The following is a 23,437-nucleotide window of genomic DNA, read 5'->3' as shown; positions in this document are numbered from 1 at the left end:
TACCTCATATAAAGGGAATCATACAATATTTACCCGGCAAATTTATTTCATTTCGTATAACGTCCTCAAGGTTCATGCCTGTTGCAGCATGTATCAGATTTTCCTTTCTCTGTAAGACTGCGTAGTATTCCAGTGTATGTGAACACCTCATTTGGCTTATCGTTACTCTCAGTGGACGCTTGAGTTGCTTCTCTGTTTTAGCTATTGTGAATAATGCTGCTATGACTGTGGGTATAGAAATACCACTTTGAGACCCTGCTTTCAATTCTTTTGGGTATTTGGGGTCTATTGCCAGACCATCTATTAATTCTGTGTTTAATTATTAAAGGAACCGCCGTACCATTTTCCATAGCAGCTATACTATACTTACATTCCCGTCAACAGTGTATATCCTCCTTAACACTTATTATTTTCTGGGGGGTTTTTTGATAGTAGCCATCACAATGGGTACGAGGTGGTATCTCAACGTGGTTTTTTGATTTGCATTTCTCTAATGATTAGTGATGTTGAGCGTCTTTTCATGTGCTTATTGGCTATTTATGTATCTTCTTTGGAGAAAATCAAGCATTGCCTCATTGCTTTTAAAAACCTTTTGTCCTAAAAGCCTAGTAGGATAATGTATTTGGCCGTCTGTTTGAAGAAGAGCTTGTCCACCTTGGCAGAACATTTATATCACCATTTAAAAACTACACTGACATGAACATCTAGTTGCTGATCGCAGATGACCATAGTTCATATTTCAAATGCTAAATGAGTATTTGTAGACATGGAACTTAGTTATGTTTTGTCACAGTCACAGGATCACTCTTTCCCCATTACTTTCCCTAACACAGTTAAACTTTTACAAAAATACCTGAAATGTTTTTCCATGGAACTATGTTTTGGTTTCTGTATTAAGAGAGAAAGTGAGGTTCACACACATGTAAAGAGCCAGTTTAAAATAAACAATGAGATGACTATTACTGTGGACAGAAAAGAGGAAAGAAGAAAGGTTGGTTCACTTACAGAAAAATGATGAAATTCAGAGAGGAAGAAGGAATCAGATTTTTCAGACCCATGTAAGGCAGAGGGGGGGCAAAAGAGAGCTATCTCCACTTCATTGCTGTCTCTCTCCTAAATTAATGGGTTTTTTTGTTTGTTTTTATGATACCTTGCCAGTGATTGGTAATGAATAATGTCCCCAGGACAGAGATGTTACCCAAAACAAAAATAAAGAGTATCTAAAGAATCAAAATGAAATATACTAAGTATTTCATCAGATCACACTAAATAATTCAGAATACAGTCATCAATATGCTTCAATATCCTGTTGTTCAACTTGACATTTTCCAGGATTGTACTTAATGGAAATGCCAACCCACTAGACCTCTGTTTGAATTCAAGACACTGTGTGTGACTGAATTTTCTGGATGAACTAACTGTAAATGGCTATTTTTGTGTAATAAAATAAAAAACACTGAAAAATGTTAAATATTAAAAAAAAAAAAGGCCCTTAAAACCTCAAGTTCATGGATATATGGATCCATCACCCAGAAAGTGCTTAAAATGGAGAGCTAGGTACTTTTTCTAAAAAGTGTAGAGCCTGAAATTTGCATTTAAAATAGGAAACTTCTCTCCTCGATCACAGCCTGCATGTCATTGCTTGGTTGTGTTCACAAAGAAATCTTTGCTTTCCGTGTTTGGTTTTCTCCTGTCTTGCCTAGTATATGATGTTTTAGGTCAGATACATCCTAGATCAGGGTTCAGCAAACTTTTATGTAAAGGGTAAGTAGAATGTTTTTAGCTTTGTAAGCCATACGGTCTCTGGCAACTACCCAATTCTGCTCTTGTAGCGGTCGGAAAGCAGTTTACCATCTTGGAAAGAAGCCATGGGTAATATGTAAAGGACTGGCGATAAAACTTTATTTATAAGAGCAGGCAGCGGGCCCTCTTCTGCTGATACCTGTTCTCTCAGGGGGCCACGCAAAGTTTAATCTGAACACGTGGTTAATGAGAGCCGTCTCCACATGTTGACCCTCTATACGATATTACTGGGGCCCCAGGAATTCTTAGAGATTTTAATTTTTTTTTAACGTTTTATTTTATTTTTGAGACAGAGAGAGACAGAGCATGAACGGGGGAGGGGCAGATAGAGAGGGAGACACAGAATCGGAAGCAGGCTCCAGGCTCTGAGCCATCAGCCCAGAGCCCGACGCGGGGCTCGAACTCACAGACCACGAGATCGTGACCTGAGCTGAAGTCGGACGCTTAACCGACTGAGCCACCCAGGCGCCCCGAGATTTTAATTTTAATTTGAAGCCTTACTCAGTGACTAGAATCCAGAGGGAGTAAGAGAGAAAAGCTTTATAAATATTTATAAATGCTAAAAATTAAATTGCTGAAATAAAAATTGATTCTCATAAAAAGATAATTGTATAGCAAGTTTCAGTTTCGGTTTGATTTCCTTGTGGAAACATCTTCATTGTGAGGAAAATCAGGAGATTGATGAACAAATGTTTCCCAAGCGTGAGGTGGTGCCTGGCCAGGTTCTGAGGGTGACTGGCTGCCAGGGTGACGTCACAGCCCCTGCGCTGAGCACTTACCATCCTGGGAAGGCAATCAAGGCCCCTGAGAGAGGTTATTTTTGTGAATGTGTGTTTTTAACTTTTTGAGGGCATTTTATTTTAAAATGAACTTTTTTGCAGTATAATTTGCATACAGTAAAAATATACCTCTTTTAAGTACATGACAAATTCCATGAGTTTTGATATGCAAGCATCGTCTCCATCAAGATAGGGAACATTTCCACCTCCCCAAAAGGTGCCTCAACCCTCTCCCTCACCACACCCCAGACAACCATTGATCTGCTTTCTGTCCCTGTATTAGGATTGCCTGTTCTAGAATTCGTATAAATGGAATGTACTCTCTTGTGTGTGGCTCAGAGATTACTAGACTTTCTTGGTTCATAAGACCCTTTGAGAATAATTTTTTTCATGGTGAGCCAAAAGGAGTAACTGACAGTTCCATTAAGTCGAGAGAGCTCAGGATGGAATTGCATGGTATTCGGTTGTTGCACTGCTTCTGTCATAAATTTGAAACATCCAGTGGCCAACTGTGAGTTCGCTGTGGTGCCCTGGGTTGACTTAGCACACCGTTTGGGAACCACACATCTAGCTTCTTTTGCTCAGTTTTTGGGATTTATTCGTGTTGTTAGATGTGTTAGTAGTTTGCCCCTTCTTTATTTTATCTTTCTGAGTGCTGTTCCACTTTAGGAACTACCACAGTATTTCCATTCACTTGATGGGGCCGGGGGTGGGGCATTTGGGTTTTTCCATTTTTTGGCTGTTATGAAAAGGCCATATAAGCATTCAAGTGTAAGTCCTTGTGTAGGCCATATGCTCTCATCTTTCTAAGATTAGAAGTATTGGGTCACATAATAACCCATGTCTGACTTTATCAGAAACTGTCAAACTTTTCCAAAGTGATCTTACCATTATACTCCTACTAACAGTGCATGAAAAGTACATTTGCTTCCGTTCTCATCAATACTTCGTATTGTGAATTTTTTAAATTTTAGCCATTCTACTACTGGCTATGTTGTGTATCTTAGTATGACTTCAACTTGCATTTCCCTGATGACTAATGGTGCATATCTTTGCATATGCTTATTTGCAGGTGTGTGTGTGTGTGTGTGTGAAGGATCTGTTCACATCTTTGCCTATGTTTTCATTGGGTTGCTTGTCTTATTATTGAGTGACAAGAGTTCTAATATAGTGTGGATGCAAGTCTTTTGCCACAGTTGGTGGCTTGCCTTTTCATTTCCTTACCCTAGTGTCCTTTGAAGAGCAATATTATAAAATTTCACCTTATCAATTTTTTTTTCTGATTAGTAATTTTTTTTTCATTTTGCTTGCTCAGGATTAAGAAAATTTTCACCTAAATTTTCCACTAGAAAGAAATAAAATATTTTAATGTTATAGCGTTGACTTTCACATGTGAGTGTATGTTCCATTTCAGGTTATGTTTCGTGCATGCCATGAGATCGGGGTTGAGGTTTTTTTCCATACAGATACCCAGTTGTTTCAGTATAATTTGTTGGAAAAACTGTGCTTTCCCTTTCGAATTAACTAGACCCTTTGTCAAAAATCGGTTGACTATGAATGTTTTTCTGTTTCTGAACTCTTGTTCTGTCCCATTGGTTTATCTGTTCACATTATCTTGACCATTGTAGCTTTATGATAAATTTTGAAATCAGGCACTGTGATGGAGAAGGTTGTGTTTTTAAGTTCGATTTCTTTTATCCAACCATTTTTTTTCAAATGTATTTTCAGTAACTACTAAAAACTGAATATTTGGGTATTAGGCTGACTTTTTTTTTTTAGTGTCTTATTTATTTTTGAGAGAGAGAGCATGAATTGGGGAGGGGCAGACGGAGAGGGACAGAGGATCCAAAGTGGGCTCTGTGCTGATAGCAGCGAGCCCAATGCAGGGCTCAAACTCATAAACCGTGAGATCATGACCAGAGCTGAGGTCAAATGCCTAACAGACTGAGCCGCCCAGGTGCCCCCTAGGCTGACTTTAAAAACAAAGAAAGTATACTTTTTATCAGAAAGTACTGATCATAAAGGACAAGTGATCTTGTTTCAGTGCCAGCTTTGATGACCTTGGGACTCAGTTTCCTTGCCTGTCAAATGAGAAGATTGGTGAGGATAGTCCTCACCAATGTCCCATTTGAATCTAATAACCTATAATTTTACACGGATCATAAACCATTTTCTCTTTAACTTGTACACTGTGCTGTGATTCAAGTTTTAAAATAGCCAAGCAGAAATAATACTGAAAACCAAAGGGCTTAATGAAAACAGTACCTGACACTTAATAATAACTTTGTGCCCTTTTCGTGGAAATGCGTCAGGAAAATCTTGATGCACAACTGGACTCTATTTTAGGAGCTTTTATGATTTTTCCCTGCTTCGGCCTAAATTTTAGCTTGGTGTTTCTACCATGTAACTATAAGTTATTAACTTAGTTAATGGCTCCATGGGCCAGAGGCTGTGGGTCTGCCTCTCATATCAGAGTCCATGAACACATCTCAGGATTGGAGAGAAGTAGAGGTCACATAGCTCCCTGTTCTTCAGAGCATGGTTCTTGGACCAGCAGCTTTGGTCACCTGGGAACTCATTAGAAATGCAGAATCTCAGGCCGTACCCCAAACCTACTGAATCCGGCATGCACAAATGTGTGTACTAAAAGTCGAGGAGCTCTGCTCAAGTTGGACAGTAAGAATCTTCTCCATGGCCTTGCCACCAGACCATCTGGCCTCTAGACACCTGTGAGGGTAACCTCACAGAGGCAGTCTGTTCCATTTGTGGATAATTCTGTTCCAGTTTCTTTATTTATATATATATATATATATATATATATATATATATATATATATATATATATATATATTTGGCTGTTATGAAAAGGCCATATAAGCATTCAAGTGTAAGTCCTTGTGTAGGCCATATGTTCTCATCTTATATATATCTCATCAATATATAATATGTATAATATATATATATATATGTATATGTGTATATATATATATATATATATATATATATATATATATATATATATCTGAAATCTGTCTTTCTATACCTCCTGGTGTACCTCGAAGTCATCTGTAGGTACTGCCGATGTGCCAGGCACTGCAAATACAGAGATAAAAAGACACGGTCTCCTTTTTTGAAGAGCTCCCTTCTACTGTAGAAACGGGAATGTCCATGAATGGCCAGTAGTCCAGTGTGATAGACTCAGTGAAGATCATGGATACGGTGCTGAAGTCGCACAAAGGAGGGAGTGGTTGATTCTGTCAGGATCAGGGTGTCGGGTAAGGACTCGGGGTGAAGGTGCAGCCAGTTGTGTGGGTTGAGTTGGAGTGAGCTAAACATGGGGAAGGGGTTCTGGAGGGACAGAGGTACGATATTTCAGCCAGAGAGAGGAGCTTTGCAGAGGCCATGGAAAAGAAATGCTAGCTGAAAAATGGGAAAACCCATTGACATGGGGGCAGGGAGCACTCTCAACCTGTCATTGACAGTCCAAAGGAAAGATGAGGAAGGACTGAACTAGGGGCAAGCAGCTAGGTCTTGGCCCCTGGGGCCATGATGGATCTGCCTCAGAAAGCCAAAGAACAAATTCTTTCCCCTACATTCTTCGCTTTTGTTCAACAGCTGGTTATTACAGGCCAATTATTTCTAGAGACTTTGCTCAGCTTTGAGGGTACAGATAAAGAAGGCATGGGCCTTGCCTCCCAGCCCAGAGTTTCACGGTTTAGTGGGCAGTGGACATCTTAAGTAGTTCCTTCTTCGTGTGATACTGTTTTAAATGTCTTTCTTTACTGTTTGTTTGCTTTCTTCCTCATAGAAATGATCTAGTCAATGTTCTCCTGGAAGGGTAGTGTCCAGAACAGAATTAAGTGCTTCAATTAATGTAGAATACCTGAGCAATATAGAATGGGACCTAGGCCATTACCTTCTTTCTATTAAGATGGCCTAAGATACAGACCTGCTTCTTTGAAGGTCACCTGCAATCACTTTAATTTTTTTAACAACCATGAATCAAAGCTACTCACAAAATTCCAAAGGGGACTCGACATGTCTTTGCTTCCGTGTTTGCTTCCCATTCTGTATTTGATGCTTTTAATTTCATGCATCTAATTATAGGCTCTAACTATATTCCTAATAGCCCTTATCATACTATACGTATCCTGTTGGTCTAGCCTTTTGAGTTTGTTTGTTTTTTTTTTACTCTCTGGTTTCATCCTGTTGATTCATTCTTTTGGTTATTAGCTAACTGAATGATGTATGCGCTCCCTGGTAGTATATTTTCACGAGCATTATTGAGAGGCCCATGAGGGCAGGACCTGTGTCTGAGTCCCATCAGCCGTCGCCTGCTTTGTGCTGTGCCTCTAGGTGTGAGCAAGGTGGCATTTCTGATCAGTGGGGGAAGCAAACTATCACTGCATGGTGTTAAGGACAGCTGGATACCTATTGGAAAAAGAGAAAGCTGGAGTCCTGCCTCATTCTTTAGATAAAACATGTAAACATACGTTACAGATAGCTCAAAGATTTACACTTTAGTAACAAAGTCATAAAGGCTATTAGAAGGAACATGAGGGGCGCCTGGGTGGCTCAGTTGGTTAAGCATCCAACTTCAGCTCAGGTCGTGATCTCATGGCTTGGGAGTTTGAGCCCCATGGCAGGCTCTGGGCTGACAGTGCAGAGCCTGCTTGGAATTCTGTCTCTCCCTCTTCCTGCTCCTCCCCTGCTTGCTCTCTCTTTCTCTCTCAAAATAAATAAACATTAAAAAAAAAAAAAAAGAAACAGAAACATGAGTACATATTCAATATATCTTGGAGTAGAGACTGAAGACTTTTCCCCCCACTAAGCAGGTCACAGAACACAGAAGCTATAAAGGAAAAGACCGACTTTCCAAAAAGGAAAATTTCATGCGAACGTTAAAAGGTTCTGTTTGGCAAGAATTCCATAAATGAAGTCAAATGACAAATAATGTCCTTGGGAAAATAACTGGCATGTATGTCAGAGAGCTGATTCTTTTCACATGAAAAGAATTCTTAAAAATCAGTAACGAAAAGATGGACAATGAGGAGGTTGAACTGAAATTGACAGAAGAAGCATATTAAAACATACTAATCCTTACTCTGTTTAGAAGCTCAGTTTAAAATCACGAGATCTCATGTTTCTACCTATCAGATACCCATGAGGAAGTTTAGTAATACTCATTACAGCGATGATACAGGGAAACAGGCAGACATATTGTTGATGAGTACTTTTAAAGATCATTTGTACAATACCTGTCAGAATTTAAAAGGTCATTATCCTTAGACTCAGGAATTCTGCTTCTGACCCTGTAAATATTTTCCAGCGAGTGTGCAGAAATAGCTACATAGATATTTGTTGTAACAGTGTGTGGAATAGGAAAAAAATGAAAGCAAATTGTGTGTCCGTCAGGAGCCATGCAGTGGAGTGCTATGCAGTGATTAAAAATGTTGCACCGCTCAATGTCTTGATTGTGAAAGAGTCCAGATATTAAGTGAAAAAAAAAAAATCAGTGTGTATAGTCTGATATCATAAATGCGTTCTAGAAAAGGTGTATGTCGGTCAGGAAGGTATTAGCTACAAATGATAAAAAGCCCCAGTGGGCGTGTTTCTCTCGCACAACAAGAAGCCTGCAAACGTCGGCAGTTGTACAGGGTCCCAACTACACCACCCGTGCCTTAGGCATGCTCTGTCATTCTTTGCTGTGTTCCTAATTGTGTGGGCCTCTGTCCTCATATTTTCCTTCCCCTTAGTCCTAGCAAGATGGCTGTGCCCTACCAAGCCTCACATCTGGATTTCCAGGTAGGAAAAAGGCATCGGGAGAAAAGTAGGAGGAAGGGATAGCCCCTGTTAAAAGCCAGAGTGTTTCCAGAAATACTCAGCAGACTTCTGCTTACGTTTCGCTGGTTAGAAGTGTCCCCTGGCTCCCTAGACCTTTAAGAGAATCTGTGAAGGCAAGAATTTTAGCGGGGTACACATTTTCTCCTCCCGTGTAATGCAGGATTCTGTGAATATGGAAGAAGAAGGGAAGGAATATTAGGTAGATAGTTGGAAGGCACTTGATAAGTGGATAACAGTGCAGCCTTCCTCGACTTACAATGGGGTTATGTCCTGACAGACCCATCGTATGTCCCGATAAACCATATCATAAGCTGAAAATGCATTTAATACATTAACCTACCGAACATGACAGCTTAAACGTGCTCAGAACACTTACATTAGCCTCCCGTGGGGCAGAATCATCTAACCCAATGCCTGTTTTATAATCAGGTGCTGGATACCTCGTGCAGTTGACTACTAAAAGCGAAAAACAGAGTGGATGTGTGGGTACAGAATGGTTGTTCAAGCGTATCGGTTGTTTACTCTGTGATCGCGCGGCTGACTGGGAGCTGCCGCTCACTGCCATGGCCCAGCGTCCCCAGAAAGGGTCATACTGCATGCCACAGGTCTGGGGAAAGTTCCAAATTCAAACTTCCAAGTATGGTCTCCAACCAGATGCATATCACTTTCACACCATTGGAAGTGTGGGGTCGTCTGTCGTTACCTCTGTGGAACCGACCGGCAATCAGGAGGAAGAGGGACATTTATTTTTCACTTTATATTATTTCCCACTGGGGATTTTTTTTGAGGGGGCGGGTTTCCTTGAATTTATTCTGTACCCAACATTAGGATGAAACGATTCCCGTAAATAAGGGGCATAAGCCCTTCTTCATGAGCCTGGTCTATAATAGGGGGCAGGACAGAGGGGGCCTGGATAGGCGTCCTTTCAAGAGACCATGGGCAGGGGACTTGGATCCATGGGCACCAGAGTGTGAGCAGGAGGCTGCCCAGGGCTGGTGGCCGATGATGCTGGGCCGGGCGGGCGGGGGAGGGGTCAGGAGCTGGCCCGGATCCTCTCCATATAGCTGTGCAGCTCTTGGGGTCCTTCAGTCCCATGTCCTCACTTACCCAGTGGATGTCGTCCTCGCCTGCCACCAGGATGGACCGCATGGCAGGGGCTCCCAGGGCCTCTTCAGACAGCTGGGCTCGGGTGGGGGGGGGGGGCACTGGCACAAACGTCACAAACTCCATGCGCTCCCGCCGCCAGCGGCTTCCTTCCGTCTGGGACTCTGGGAGCTGGTGGCATCCCCAGCAGGTGCCTGGGTCAGGGTCAAGGCCCGGGACTTTTCTTTTATTTCTTTTGTTTGTTTGTTTGTTTGTTTGTTTGTTTTTAACAATGAATATGTGCTAAATGTAAAGGAAGGAAGTCAATAGGAAGTTGACATCAGTCCATTATCAGAACCCCTTGGGGACAGCTGTCCAGTCAGTTGGTATCTTGGACTCTCTCTAGGTTGGAGCCTCCTCAAGTCATGTACAGGTTACAGTCTCCAGGAACTGAAGAAGGGGATTAAGAGTCTGCCTCTTTGGTCACAAAAGAAACCTGGCATTTTGAAGAGGTTCTTACTTAGTCTGTGTTTTGGGCTGCATGTGACAACCCCCCCCCATGTGGAAGTCCTAGCTGCCAGCACCACAGCACCCTTTAGAGATAGGGTCTTTAAAGAGGAATTAAAATTAAATGAGGTCATGAGGGAGGGCCCTAACCCAATGTGACTGGTGTCCTTACGAGGAGAGGAGATTAGGACCCAGACACACTGAGGGGGAAGACCCCGTGAGGACGCAGGGACGAGAGGGCCATCTGCAAGCCCAGGAGAGAAGCCTCAGAAGAAACCAGTCCCTATGACTCTTGGTGTCAGACTTCAGCCTCCAGCATTGTAAGAAAATACGTTTCTGCTCTTTAAGCTGCCAAGCCTGTGATACTTTGTTCCGGCAGGCTGGCAAACTTACACATTCTTCTATCCCTTCAAACTTTCGCGGAGATCGACTTCTGTGTTTTGCAGAATCTCCAGGATAGTTGAGACAGCACTAGGCTCGGCTACCCCCTGCCTTCCTTTCCCCAGTGAAAGCTGGTCCCCAGAGAGTCTAGCCTGGGAACGTGGAAATACAGAATGTGGGCTAGGGCAGATCTCTGACGGGCCTTTCTCCGGGACGTCTTTGCTGCGAACGCCTCATTCCCAGGCTCCTTGGAGCCCTGTCTCCGGCTTGCTTGCCCGTTCTCTGATCTTTTTCTTTCCTTGAAAGTCAGGACTGATGGATGATCTGGCCTCTGATTGCTAAATGCATCTGGACCACAAACAGGCTTGCCTCTTAGAGACGATCTGCATCTGGGCAGCTGGTGAGACTTGGGAGTGGGATCCTGTATTCTATGAGTTGCCTTAAAATACATATCGGCAAGAATTATATTCCCCTTCTGATGGAGCAGGAAAGGGTGTGTGTGTGTGTGTGTGTGGTGGTAGGGGGGATCCTTTGTACTTGAAGCCCGCCGCTTTTGGGGTTTGCGCGACTCCAGCATAGCACTCTGTCCAAGCCAGAGCTCGGCCTCGGCCAGGGCTCTGAAATGGCCTGCAGTGGTCCAGCTTATGGGAGGCTTGAACTTTTCTGGGGCCCATTTTGCCCGTCCCAGTGGGCGATGACTGCAGGGACGCTCCTGCCCCTGGTTAGGAGGGAGCCAGGCCTGCGTTTCCCACAGACGTCGGTTGACTGAGGGGCACAGAGGTTGGCCTCTGCGTTCTGGAGCCTGCTGAGCCCCTGGAGAGGGAGCCCTCGTTTGTGAGGTTTGCCTGTCTGCTTACCTGTTTCTTCTGAGGAAGTATACGGCATGCGTGGGAGGGGGCGGCCTCGCTGCTCAGCAGGTGGACGTCGCGGATGGGCTGGTGTCCGAGCAGAGAGCTGTACAGGTGGAAGTATTTAGGTCTGGCTAAATGCATGGAACTGCAAGCTCCTGGAAGGTACTGTTGTTTCCTGCTAAATGGGGAATGAGAAGCACTTTTCTTTCAATAGAAAACTAAATTTCACTCTTTTTTGTGCAGTTTACCATTGGTTTTTTTCACACCAGGGAGATTTGCCACGATAGAGAAGAGTAACAGACCTTTCATATGAGCACTTGAACTCGTACATTATACACAGGGTGGCTGAGTCCTTTGAAGCCCAGGGAGACAGATGCATCTCGGAGTAGAGGGCTTTCCTGGCCATATCATTTCTCTTTTTCGGAGCCCTGACTGCTCCCCGTGCTGAGCGTGAGACTGAGCTCTCGGACAGCACCCTTCTCGCTACCGGTGGGATGCGGTACCTTGTAACCAAGCATGACGGGCACAGAGTAGGGAAGCAGTGAGAGGGTGGCTGGGGGAGCCCAGGCCGTGTTTATTTGGCCTATTTAACAGATTGTTCTACTTCATGCTCAATTTGCGAGGAGTCTAACTTGAGAAACCTAGAAAATTCAGTAGAAAATATATTTTCACAGTATTTTTAAGCTGGAACACACTATTTTAAGTTGAACAGACCCTGGGGATAAACCAGTTCAGCCTCTTCCTTTTGCAGCTAAAGGACTGGGGCCCCCGAAGAGTCAGGGATTGTCAGGAACTTGAAGGGAGTTAGCGCAGCCCTGGGATTAGAACCCACATCTCCATGCCCAGCCCTCGCTCTTTCCTTTCCAGCTACAATGCTCCCTGGGCTTTTGCAAAGCATTTTCCTAGACACAGAGAAATACCTCGTTGCTCGTAAAGCCGAGGCTTCGAAAGCTGTTCTTATAGTAACTTATTAGAGCTATGTAATTAGTTGCAAATAATAGCTTATAGTTACTAAAGAAATGGTTATGCTCAGTAAAAGCCGTTTATTAATTATTATGTTCTAGTCAGAGCTCATGAGTTAACTTAAGGGAAGAAGAATATGATTATGTGAAGAATAGAGCCATCCTCACAATCCAAAGAAAGGAAACAGAGTCCAGGCTTTCCTCACGTGATTTGGAGCTTGGGACCAGTCCGTGTCGCTCTGTCCCTTTGCCTCCGTCTCTCTCTGAGTCCCACATCCTCTGTCTCATGACACCCATGTCCTGTTTGTCCATCACCGGCTCCCATCTCCATTGCCCTGACTTGGTCCCCTGGCCCCACCTTGGCCCCCCGTCTCCCGGCTCGGTTTCCGTCCCATCTTCTGTCCCTCTGTCTCCATAAGGACTTGCCCCATTTTTTTCTCCCCTCAGACCAGCTTCCTCTGCAGCTCGCCCAGATGCAGATGACCGCCCCAGCCTCGCTCCACTTTAGTCCCTAATTCTGTCACCCCAATTCCCAGTTCCCCACGGAGCCATCCGATCTACCTACTTCAGCGTTGCTCGCCAGGCTGCGAGTTGCTACCATACTTCAGGACTGGCTGCCTGTGGCCAGCCCTGGTCTGGGGCCAGGGGTCTGGGGGGCCTCGGGAGCCCCCGGGAAATGCAGCCAGCCCCATGCTAGACACCCATGGGTATGATCTCATTCAGTCCTCACAGCAGCCTTATGAGGCGTGCTGTGTCGTCTCGCAGGGGCATGTGGAAACTCAGGCTCAGTGCCCTCAAAGGCATTTCCAAGGGACCCACTGCTAGGGGGTAGTCCGGCTGGGAGCCGGCCTCCACGGTCGGTGCCCCACCACCGTCCTCCTCGTCCTCCTCCTGGGCTCTTCTGGAGCTAACCCGCGCATTCCCGATAAGTCAACGTGCTCTGATGCCAAGTAGACCCAGCTGGCTTTTGCACACGTTTAGAAGTCACTATTAAGCCTCCTGGGTCTGTTAGTAGACTTGGCATCAATAGGATTTTAGGAAAACCTTGCTGGAGACCCTGCATGGTACCTACTAACATCTTCACACGCTTGGGGTCCGAGGAGGATTTCTTTGATCCAGGTCAAGTCCTTGTAGAAACACCAGAGTGAGATTTTAACACCACGAGCTGGTTGTAGGGATTTTAAAAAGCACCCCCCACCTCCGTTAAAGAACCTGTGAAACGCTGGCATAGATCGGACTTTGATTCATCTGTGGAGACCGGCTGGTGTTTTCATAGCCCCTGGCGTCAGTAAAGATCGGCTCAGGACAGAAGACCTGGAGCATAGCTGGGAGGGAGGGGATCATCTGGGCACCATCCTCCTAGCTGAACAAAGATCGTGAGCACTCCCTTGCACTCCGTGAAATTTGCCGCGATGAAACCTAAGAACCGAGAAATGGAGGGTGGAAATGGGCTTAGTGGCAAGTGACCCTGCGTTTCCACTCCCTCCTCGTTCTCGGACCTCCTGCCACAGGGCCTCTGAGGCCCTTTAAACTCCGCACAGAAGCCGCTAATCCCCAGCCTTTCGTTCTGGCTCCAGCCCGCAGCTGCTGCCCGTCACCCCGCGGCCAGGCCAGGCCAGGCAGGGAGCCGCTCAGACCTCAGCGGGGAGACCCAGATACCCTTCCCTTCCCGCTCTCTGCTCCCTCGTCTCTGCTGGCTTTTAAAGGAAGAGGGGTAGGGAAGGACGCTGGAGCTAGAAGCCTCTGCTTGCTGGAGAGCTCTTCGCTGTCGCTTGTGCTATTTTCTCTTAAATGTGTGATTTGGGTTTGTGAAAAGCTTCCAGTGGCTTCTCCTTTTAGATCATTTAATAGCATGATGCACATGGCACCTCCAGGGAAGTGGCACACTTCATACTTGGCCAGAGCCCACGTTTCGCGGACTGGCCAGCTGGCTGCAGTTGGCCGCAGGGCACGCCTGACTCTGAGATGCCCCGAGAGCAGGAGCCGGTCCCAGAAAGAGAAGGAGAGGGCTTGGGGGTGGGGGGGACTTCAGGGTGGCAATGTGGGCACGCAGACTCACCCTCCAAGGGTGCAGGAGACTGTCTAGGAAATGGGTTGGCGGGGGGAGCGGTGGCAGAAAGCAACTAAACAAAGAGACCCCATTAAAAATTATTTTGTGACCTGAGTCCATTTATGTAAAATTGTGTGAATGCGGGCAGGAGAGGGCCGAGGGCCGAGGAAGAGAAAGACGTTGACACTAGATGAATCAAGAAACTGGGAGCAAATATAGTTCCCATCCTGGCACAACTGTCAGATAATATGCAGTCGGATGAAAGAAAAGAATGTTGCACTTGTACATATGGTAAGATTCTGCCTGATAGGAATCAACCAAAACATCCCGGGTGTGTAAATATCCATTATCGCTACGTTCGAGCCGAGCAGGGAGAGAGGTAAGGAAGGCAGCCTGGATACTTGGGAAGGAGTAAAGGGAGGAAAGTGATTATAACCTTTCCTTTACACATTTTTTGTTAATTATTAAAACCAGCACATGTTAACTTTTTTATAATTAAAACATAAATGTAAAGAAATCTTTTTTAGGGGCGCCTGGGTGGCTCAGTCGGTTGGGCTTCCGACTTCGGCTCAGGTCACGATCTCGCGGTCCATGGGTTCCAGCGCCGCGTCAGGCTCTGTGCTGACAGCTCAGAGCCTGGAGCCTGTTTCGGATTCTGTGTCTCCCTCTCTCTCTGACCCTCCCCTGCTCATGTTCTGTCTCTCTCTGTCTCAAAATAAATAAATGTTAAAAAAATAAAAATTAAAAAAAAAAATCTTTTTTAAAAAACAAGAAAGCCATTCTAGAGAGAAAAGGGGAAACAATTATACTGGTATAGATTGTTTTAAGTTTATTTTTTTATTTTAAATATTTAATATAAATATCACTTTAAATATATTTTAGAGTAATATCTATGCCTGACACGGGGCTCAAACTCACAACCCGGAGATCAAGAGTTGATCAGCTTGTACCAACTGAGCCAGTCAGGCGCCACTTAAGTTTTATGTTTAACAGATAGTCTATGTGAGTGGTAGGCACCTTTCAAAAGGTGCCAAAGACTGTATGGGGAAAAGAAAGTCTTCTCTCTTGTCCACGGCCATCCATTGCCCCCACTGGAGACAAACAGGATTTCTGGGTCTCATTACAGAGATGCTCTGTGTTTTTACCAATATATGTTTGCATGTATAAACAGGAGAAGGGAGAAGTCTACCCGTCCCCCTCAGTGGTAGCAGAATAGAAGCACTGCTTTGGGTCTTTTTTTTTTTTTTAAGTTAAAAATTCTCTCTGGATGTATTGATATGTCAGGAGCTGTCTGGTTCTCTTTTTTATATTATTGATGTAAGCTGCATTTATCTAACCAGGCTTCAACAACCATTTGAGTTGTTTCAGTCTTTTACATTAGAAACGATACTGAAGAAGACCTTGCGACTCTGTCCTTTGACATTTGTCAAATGATAGCCACAGAAAAAGTACCTGGGAGGGTACTCTGGAGATTTCTCTCCAAAGAAGAGGCACAAATTTACTCTTCTTTTAGAAATGTGCAAAAGCGCTAGATGCTCTTTAGCAGACATGTGCTGCCTGGGAGGCGGGATATAAGATAATGGTAGCAACAGGGACTTCAGGGACCCGGACAGAAAAGTCAGACCTTTTCAATTGCTCATCAGTAAACACATCTCTTTTCAGAAGTTATTTTTGCATCAGCCTGGGTTTTTATGTTTCAGATTGGCAAGGATACAAGGAAGAAATGAACATTTAGGGAGCTGCTACGGTGTGCCGAGAATAGGGTTAGGTCAATTTAATTCTTGAGGTGTATGTTTGGCATTTATTATCCATAGTTCACAGATGATACGATGAGGCTCAGAGAGGCTAGATAACTTCCCCAAGGTCACACAGTGGATAAGTGGCCTTCAGACTTTGCCAGAGTATTCATCCCATTTTGATCCTTCTCCCCTCTCTCTTGGAAAAATAAGCAATCTCTGTCGCTCTTGTGTTGGAGAAAATCTGGGGACGCATTAAGCAATGAACTAGGTATAGAAGACTGATGTCACCTGTGGTTGACCTGTGAATGTGTGATATTGCTTGTGCCTCAGGAATCCCTTTTAATAGGGGTCTGTGGGGGGAGAGGACAAAGTTTGCTGTTGGATTATGTGGATTGTCCTTAACCTACTAAGGGCTGTGTTCCAAAAATTCTTTTTTTTCTGCTGACTCTAAAAGGAAAGGCACGGCCCTGAAGGGGCGATACTCCGAATACTGGTTTGGCTTTGGCTAGACCACAAAGCCCATCTAACCTACAAAGTTATGGAAGAGCATTGGTGGCCATAGGTCTTGGCACTCTGGGTCCATGGTGGAAAGTATGGGTGAGGCTGTATGGATAGATATGGGCTAGAGCCACAGTGAGGACAAAGATAGGAAAAGGTAAGACCTCCCACATCTGTGGACTGGGATGGGCTTCAGGATCATGGCTGCAAGGAGGCTGAGAGGCTGGGGCCAAGGACACAGGTCGAGAGAAGGCTTGCTTAGGCAGAATTGTTAAAAGCATCACTGCTAAGAGGCATGGGGCCATGTGTTTTTGAAAGTCAAATGTTTATAGGTTGTCAACTGCCTATGCTTTTTTGTTTCAAATGGCTTTATTAGACTGGTAACCTCTGATACAAATTTAGCTTCAATTAAAGAGTTTGGGTATAATTTGGTATAATTTCTCAGCCCAAGAAATAAAGGAGATTTTTCCTCCCATAAAAAGCAGGGCAAATTTTATCATAGATGATAGAGATTATTATGGTCACTTTTCCAGGTGTAATTTCCAGTCTAAGTGGAGAGAAGGTGGTGCTCTTTTGAGCTAATTTTGTGAGTCCGTCACTGGATTACTCTGTGCTTCAAGACTGAAAGGAGCCAGTGTCCTCCCCCTTAGCCTTGTCTTCTTCTAGAAGTTTGGTGGAATAGTGTTGGAGGAACTAAAGTGTATGTCTCACTTGTATGTAATAATACTTTAAGTTTCTTCATTTAATTTGAGAGAGAGGGAGAGAGCATGAGCAGGAGAAGGGCAGAGGGAGGGAGAGAGAATCCCAAGCAGGCTCCACACTATGAGCGCAGGGCCTGATGCAGGGCTCAGACTCACAAATCGTGAGATCGTGACTTGAGCCAGAATCAAGAGTCGGATGCTTAGCCGACTGAGCCATGCATGCGCCCCAGTACTCTTAACCTTGCAATAGGCAGAGAGTAATTTCCAGAAGAGGAAGAGAAGAAAGAAAGCAAGTTTCCATGTCTCTAGGTGATTAGAGGTGTGTGGGTCTATTGCCCCTCGACTTACTTTATATTCCAGCTCTTGCACGTTTGTCCTGTAGAAGCCGTCCTCGGTGCTTTCCATAATATTGCTACTTCTTGGAAGTTTAAAACTATCAATGATCTTTAACTACTTTGTCCTACTAATTTAATGGTCATTTTGTAGATAACCTACCAATTATTATTAGATATTAGATAGTATCTAGTTTTTTTTTAATTTTTAATGTTTTTTATTTATTAAAATTTTTTTTTAATGTTTATTGATTTTTGAGAGAATGTGAGTGGGGTAGGGGCAGAGAGAGAGACACAGAATCTGAAGCAGCCCCCAGGCTCCAAGCCGTTAGCACAGAGCCCAACGCAGGGCTTGAACCCACAAGCTGTGAGGTCATGACCTGAGCCAAAGTCGGTCGCTCAACCAACTGAGCCACCCAAGTGCCCCATGTTTTTTATTTATTTTTGAGAGAGAGAGAGAGAGAGAGACAGAGTGCAAGCAGGGGAAAGGCAGAGAGAGAGAGGGAAACAGGGATTCTGAAGCAGGCTTCAGGCTCTGAGCTGTCAGCACAGAGCCTGACTCAGGACTCGAACTCACACACCGCGAGATCATGACCTGAGCCCAAGTCGGACGCTTAACCAACTGAGCCACCCAAGTGCCCCTAGTATCTAGGATTTTTAATATTAGAACTTCCTATAGGATTGAGTAGAGCTTCAGCTTGAATTCATCTAACAATGTACTTTTTTCTCTTACAAGTAGTACAGTGAGGCACCAGGGAAATAATCGTAAATACAAGCTGGAAAAGAATCTTGGCCAAAAGATACATGCGTATATGGCATTTCTGCCTTCTATGCATTTGATCTGAGATCCTTGATTCTTCAGCATGAAACTAATGGGATATGGTGAATGAAATTTGTCCTCCCCAGACTCTGTCAGGCACTTCATTTTCTTGGGTAGGATACTCATCCCCTCACACCAATTGGAGTATCTTGGTGATAGCTTAGGTTTTTGATTAATTGTAGGGTTTGGCTTTATTTTGTTTGTTTGTTTGAAAGACTTTTTTTAAAATGTTTATTTTTGAGACAGAGAGACAGAGTGTGAGCTGGGGAAGGGGCAGAGAGAGAGACACACACAGAATCCAAAGCAGGCTCCAGGCTCCAGGCTCCAAGCTGTCATCTCAGAGCCCAATGTGGGGCTCAAACTCACAAGCTGTGAGATCATGACCTGAGCCAAAGTCAGACGCTTAACTGACTGAGCTACCCAGGCACCGCTAAAGACATTTTATAATGTTTTTAAGAGAGAGAGAGAGACAGAGCATGAGTGGGGGAGGGACAGAGAGAGGGGGACACACAGAATCCAAGCTGTCAGCACAGAACCTGACGCGGGGCTCGAACCCAGGAACCGTGAGATCATGACTTGAGCTGAAGTCGAACACTTAACCGACTGAGCCACCCAGGCGCCCCTAATTTTGTTTGTTTTTAATTGAGATATAGTTGGGATATAACTGGCATAGAGTAAAATGCATAATTTGAAAGCGTATAGTTCGGTAAGTTTTGATATGTAGATACCCATAAAATCATCACCACAATCAAGATAATGAGCAAATCTGTTTCCCTCAAACATTTCCTCTTTCCTCTTCTCACCCCAGTCTCTTACTGTCCCCCACCTCACCCCAGGCAACCACGATCTCTGTCACTATAGTTTAGCTTGCATTTTCTAGAGTTTTATTTCGCGGAGTCGTACAATATGTGCTCGCGTTTGTTCTGGCTTCACTGACTCAGCAGGTACTTGTGGATTCATCCATGTGGCATACGTCCATGGGTTCCTTCCTTTTTCTTGCTGACTCGTATTCCATCCTATGGATACACCATGAGGTCTTATCTGCTCACCGCAGTGACAGAGACTGTATTGACCCTCGCACCCGAAAACAAAACAAAACAAACCAACAAAATATATAAAATGATGACTTTCAAGACCCTGAGCATTAGGCAACAAAGGACAAGGATCCTGAGAGATGGGAAACCAAGGAAGTGAACCCCATAGCTGCCCCAGCTGAGTACCCTCAGCTGCAGTGCAGGGAGCGACACTGAGGCGGCCTGGCAGATTCCCTGCATTAAGGAGACCGAGGTAACTAGAGTTTGCAGGATAGAAGACTGGAGAAGAGGGAGAACTCCAGCGATGTGGAGAACCTGGCGGGGTGCTGATCAGCGCACAGGTGTGAGGAAACCACAAGCCCAGGGACAGAAGGGAGGCGTTGAGATCTTTAAGTTAAATTTTATTTTTTTTAAATCTTTATTTTTGAGAGAGAGAGAGAGAGAGAGAGAGAGCGAGTGTGGGAGGAACATTAGAGAGAGGGAGATATAGAGTCCAAAGCAGGCTCCAGGCTCCGAGCTGTCAGCACAGAGCCTGACGCGGGGCTCAAACTCACAGACCGTGAGATCATGACCTGAGCCAAAGCCGGACACTTAACTGACTGAACCCCCCAGGAGGAGGCGCTGAGATATTACTGCAGCTGTAGTCTCCCCTTCCCCACATCTGGAGCATTAAATAATTTGTGGTACCTCTGCTTCCCCATGCCCCCCCCCCCCCTCACCCCTACTACTCTCAAAATAACCCATTTTCAGCTACAGTTCAGCAGAGGGCATTTTTAGCTACACTTACAGGTTTCCCTAAAGAGTCTCTGAACGATGCAATCCTTAAAGTTTAGAAAATATTTTAAGACGTTGGCATTAGAATCTCCCCAAATGGATTTTGACTTTGTGATGGCTTTCTCTTCAGTTTGAAAAAGACGACAGAACCAAGTACGACGGAGAAGCAGGCTGACTTCCCACGGCACTTCTGGTTGTCGCACCCGGCAGCATCGTGCGGGAGGTTAGGAAACCTGCCCTCTCTGAGCATCTGGGTACCCTTTGGAAGACGAGGGTGCAGACTTTGGCCCTAACGGCCTGACTGTGTGCTGACCAGTGTCAGATTTGGAACCACAGACCTGAGGGACCTGGAGAGGCTGCCTTGGATATGCCCTCAATCTGTGGATTCAGCAATTGGCTGATTCAGTTGTTCACCATGTACCGAGGGCCTGCTGTGTGCCGGGCACTGTTCTGGTTGCTTGGGATCCAACAGTGAGCAAGGGAAGTCCCCGCGCTTGTGGTGCTTACATGGGGCCAGTGGAGTCAAGAGTTTGATTGTGGACATGTCAGCATCCAGGTGACAGTGCTTCATAGGTAGTTGCATCTTGGTCCGATGTATCAGTGAAAACTCAAGACAGGGGAAATGGAGGCCATGGCAAGGCAAGTGGCCTCGTCAAGTGATGGGCTCCGCACAGATCGAGCTGCTCCGAGAATTGGTTCCTTCGAGGTGCTACCCTTTCCCCAGGTGAAGCTAGTCCTGTTTGGCGATGCGACACTTTCTAATGGGCTTTAATGGCGTCAGGGTTGCGTTCTTTTCTTTGTCTAACTGTGTTTAGGCTTCAGTTTGGAAGCCAGCTACATCTGTTTCAAGACAAGATGCCAGTGAAATATAAGGAGTTCATTCTTGTTCTTAATGACCCCTTTTGAGAGGCTAGGCCAATGAGTTCTGGGTTTCCATTGTTGGTGCCATACTTCCCAGATCATCATGGATGCTCGTTGCTTGTTTACAGTGGCCCCAGGTCCAGTCTGCATCTCCTGGGAATGAGACTCGGGCAGGGGGAGTAGGTAAAGCGAAGCTCATGTTGAATGAGGACCCCAGCTACAGTAGGCTCTCCTATGGTGTTTGTTTATGCGGGTGGGAGATCCCCACCGTGTGCAGAAGAAACAAGCTGGACCATCTCAGGGCTCCTTCCAGCCTTAAGTTTGTGGGCTTCTCTGGTCTCCCAGGCCCCTGCAGGGGCTCCTCGGCTCCCCGCACCTAGCCTGACAGTCACTCCTTTTCCCTCCGAGAAAAATGTATTTGCAGAAATCTTCTCATCTTCCCTGTTAGGAGACCGGCAAATGTACGACTTCTGATCAGCCTAGTATTTCCGAATCAGGTCGATTTTGATAAGGCTGTTGGGCCAGTGTTTTAAATTTCAGGCCAGGTAGGGGCACCTGGGCCACTCAGTCGGTCAAGCGTCCGGCTTCAGCTCAGATCATGATCTCGTGGTTCATGAGTTCGAGCCCCCGCATCGGGCTCTGTGCCTGGAGCCTGCTTCCGATTCTGTGTCTCCCTCTCTCTCTCTGCCCCTCCCCCGCTCACACTCTGTCTCTCTTTCTCTCTCAAAACATAAATAAGCATTAAAAAAAAATTAAATTTCAGGTCAGGCCATAAAAGTTCCTCCCATTTTCAGTTGGATGGAAAGCTACGGTTGGAGAGAGACAGTTTTAGTCAGAACGCTTCCATGTGCCTGCGTGAACTTCTCCGAGCCTGGAACCGTTTCCAGTAAGAAGTAGGTGACAGGCTCTCCAAATAAAGAGTAACCTTTTGAAAGCACTTCAGTCCAGCGGCGGGGGCTTTTTATAATCCTCACTTGCATTTTGAGAGTGGGAAGGCCGAGCTGGGTTCGGGCTCAGCTTCTTCCCCCGCCACCTTCCCCCCCACACACTTTGATCTGTGAAGGATGTCTAATCCTTAGCCAAGTCTGTTGGAACTTTATCCAGAGCAGGAAAAAGGGAAATATTTTTCCTTTCTTGGGTGGATTTGTATTTCTATAAACCCTTAGCAATGAAAATGGAGCCAAGTGACAGGCCCATGCGTCTGAGAGGCAAGTTGTTGAGTCAGTGACAGAAGAGGAAGGGGCAGTGCATCTTTCTGCCCCCAGCCAGCTTTGGTTTGGGTTAGACCCTGGCCGACCTTCTAAGGGTCACTGAGGACAGGATAGTGTTAAGTCCGCATGAGCATTTTCCGGGGGCCGTTTCTGCTGAGCCAGAAGCCAACCAGTTAACTTCAGATCATAACTCTGGTGGGATATTCGTTATGTATGTAGTGGGTTCATTTGCTTCGCGTTTGTTGTTGCTGCTACGAGAGTAGTGTTGTGGAGGGCCTTAGCTGGCCTCTGTGAGTCACTTCAACTCTGGAAGCTTTACCTTCTCACATTATTGATTTACTCGCACGAATTTGTTGGCACTCATTGGACCAGCCCTTGGTACTTCTTGTGGGTGGCGAGTTTTTAAAATGTGCTGACATTGGGGCGCCTGGGTGGCTCATTCGGTTGAGCATCCAACTCTTGGTTCTGGCTCAAGTCATGACCTCACGCTTTGTGAGATAGAGCCTTGCATCAGGCTCTGTGCTGACAGCAGGGAGCCTGCTTGGGATTCTCTCTCTCCCTCTCTCCCTGCCCCTTGCCTGCTTACGCTCATGCGCGTGCGTGCCCTCTCTCTCTCAAAATAAATAAACTTTACAACAAATAATAAAATAAAATGTGCTTGCCATTGGTATGAAATGCTTTCCTGTCAGAAAACCACCTCATCTAAGGTTCAAGTAGTGCCTCATATTTCTACGTTTCTAGGATGAACGGTGGTTTATTTTTAGACATTCAGGAGAAATCTTGTATATAATCTAAAGGTAAGGTATCTTGTTTTGGTGTCATTGCAATTTGTGTGTTATCTGGGCTAATGTGGGACTGATGGAGACTTTGAGATCAGAAAGGGTGAAGAACTTTGATATAATCATTTCTTTTGCTAGCGTTCACTCTTTTAGATACAAAGGCCTTCCTGGTAGGCTCCTGAGCTTACTGCACCTTCCCTGGAATCATTTCTCGTCCGTGTTAATAAATGCCGCCCCAGCCAGGTTCACCTGCTGTCCTGGATGTTTATTCCGGCTCCCAGGAATATTTATGTGGTGTCTGTTGGAACCTCACACTTAAAGGTGGAAGCCTCGTGAAGTTTCAGCCTGGTATCTTGTCCCAGTGCTGTGATGAACGCCCGGGGAAGGCAACTCTGGCGATTCAGAGACCCTGAAGCTTCTCAGCAGGT

General features: G+C 45.3%; 1 protein-coding gene across 4 annotated transcripts in view; it reads left to right on the top strand.

The window, feature by feature from the left end:
• Window positions 1–23,437, top strand: part of MFHAS1 (multifunctional ROCO family signaling regulator 1) — a 100,238-nt gene that overhangs the window by 56,181 nt on the left and 20,620 nt on the right. The window lies entirely within an intron of this gene.

The sequence above is a fragment of the Panthera pardus genome, unplaced genomic scaffold (assembly GCF_024362965.1).
Source record: "Panthera pardus isolate Hobbes unplaced genomic scaffold, ASM2436296v1 HiC_scaffold_13, whole genome shotgun sequence".
In the NCBI taxonomy this organism is placed as follows: Eukaryota; Metazoa; Chordata; class Mammalia; order Carnivora; family Felidae; genus Panthera; species Panthera pardus.
This window is presented reverse-complemented; position numbering and strand designations above follow the sequence as displayed.